This window comes from Marmota marmota, unplaced genomic scaffold (genome assembly GCF_001458135.2).
Source record: "Marmota marmota marmota unplaced genomic scaffold, marMar, whole genome shotgun sequence".
In the NCBI taxonomy this organism is placed as follows: Eukaryota; Metazoa; Chordata; class Mammalia; order Rodentia; family Sciuridae; genus Marmota; species Marmota marmota.
In genome coordinates, this window is record NW_026000026.1 from 7323562 (window position 1) to 7325697 (window position 2136).

Here is a 2136-nt window from a genome sequence, read left to right on the forward strand (position 1 = left end):
TTTTTTTTTTTTTTCACGGCTGCATCATATTCCACAATGTGGCTGGACCGTAATTCAGCTAACTGGCCACTTGTGGGCGGAGATTGCGTGGCTTCCTCTTTGCAGGTTACAAACTTAATGTCATCATGCTTTGTGGGTGCAGGTAGACCAGTAGCACACACCTCTGAGGTGGGGTGGCTGGGACAGATGTTAAATGCCTTTTGATTGCATTTTAATAGAAGCAGACGAATGGATTGGCAGGTGGGTAGATCTTGCCACTGGAATCCTCTACTAATTTATATCCCCACGAGCTGGGTTTTGACAGCCACATGTTTCCCCAGCCTTGCTGACCTGATGTGGCCATTAAATAAGTCAAGTCACAGAAATTTAAAACTCAGTCCTTCCGCTCTACTGGGCACATTTCAGGGGTTAATGAATCAACAGTGCAGAGAGAGTTCAAAGTTCTGCTGGACAGTGCTGAGACCTTGGGCACAGTTGGGCAGTGACCTTGCCTTTACATGAAAAGAGGATCCCTCTGGCTACGAGGGTGGCCGGGTTCTGGTGGCCCCTGTGTGGGAGGTGCTGGCTGATGTCCTGAGTGTCAAGTGGGCACCAAGTGTTCTTGCCCAGAGAATGACACGAGTGTGGTCACATTTGAGCAAAGTCAGAGAGGAGGGAGGAGGTGGAGTCACAGACTGGGGGGAAGGTCGGGGGCAGGGGTGAGTGACAGGAGGCACGGCCTGGAGTGAGGACCCTCCGGGTGGTGAGCAGTAGCAGATCTCTGGCCTGGTCAGGTCCGTCTTGCGCCCCGGGGGACAGCGCCCTCTGCAAGGTGAGGCCAGAGATGGGGGATGGATCCTTGGCATTTAAGGCCCTGACAATGCGCCAGCCCCTCTCCTGTCACCTCCCACTGCTGCCGTGGGGCCTCTGTATGGCCATTCCTGCTTCCTGGTGCACCTTGTCCCTGGGTCCCTGTTCTCCAGCTCCTCCCAGCCCTGAGGCTCAGACTGCAGAGCTGGCCCGAGACCCCCAGATGTCACCATGTTGGGGATGGAGCCCGGGATTTGCCTCAGGTCACGTGGATCTAGATCACGGCTTTCATTCAGTGACCACATCTCTCCCAAGGCCTGCTGTGGGCTGGATTTGGGGCCAATGTGGCAAGACAATAGTGAACAGGATGTCTCCACAGTTGCAAAAGGACAGGCAGTCATGAACAGGGAAGAAGATGACATGTTGCCAGGTGGGGCAGGTGCTATGGAAAGAAATGAAGCAGGGTGAAGACAGGGGCGTCCATTAGAAAGGGAGGATGTCAGCAAAGGCTTCTCTGAGGAGGTGTCCTCTGAACAGAGACCTGAAGGAAGCAAATGAGCCACCTGCAGATACCCAGGTGAGGGGAGTGCAAAGGCCCTGCTGGGTGTCTTCAAGGAATATCAAGAAAGCTGTATCATTCTATTTTCTCTTACTATAATGAAATGCCTGAGGCTGTGTGCTTTGCAAAGAAAAGAGATTTATGAGCTTATATTTCTGGAAGTTCAAGGACTAGCATTGGCCTTGACTCAGCTCTGTCTTGTGATGGATGGTGTCGCCAGGAACATGTGCAAGAGGGAGCGATCACATGGTAAGACAGGAAGCTGGGAAACTGGAGAGGGGATAAGCTTGCTCTTTTATAACATGCTCCTGTGAGAAGTAACCAGCGTCCTAGGAGAACCACAGAGGTTCCTTCCAAGGGCCACCACCTCCCAGCACTGCCATGCGGAGGACCAAGCTCCAGTGCGTGAGCCCCATGGGGGACACCCTCGAATCATGTCCAGACCATACAGAGACCATATGGGGGGGTGCTGGGGTGGAGAGCAAGGGGGGAGGGCAGGATCAGAGAGGCAGATGGCACAGCACGCGCATTCAAAGATGAGTTGAAATGAATGAGAGAGGTGGACACGTGTTGGGAATGCACGTGTCGTGGGGCGACCTGCCCCAGGGTGAGCAATCAGGGAGGGCTTCCTGGAGGGGGAGATGACAGGTCCGAAGCTGAAGGTTGAGTGTGGTGTTCTGGGAATGGACTCCAGGAGGAACTGTCTTACCATGTTCCAGGCACAGGGAACCCTGTGTGTGATGGCCTCCAGATGAAGGCTGTTTTAAATCCCGGAACTGTGGGGGGGG

The 2136-nt window shown here is 53.9% G+C and overlaps 1 protein-coding gene across 1 annotated transcript in view; it reads right to left on the reverse strand.

The window, feature by feature from the left end:
* Peds1 (plasmanylethanolamine desaturase 1) overlaps positions 1-2136 on the reverse strand; it is a 26639-nt gene that overhangs the window by 23440 nt on the left and 1063 nt on the right. The window lies entirely within an intron of this gene.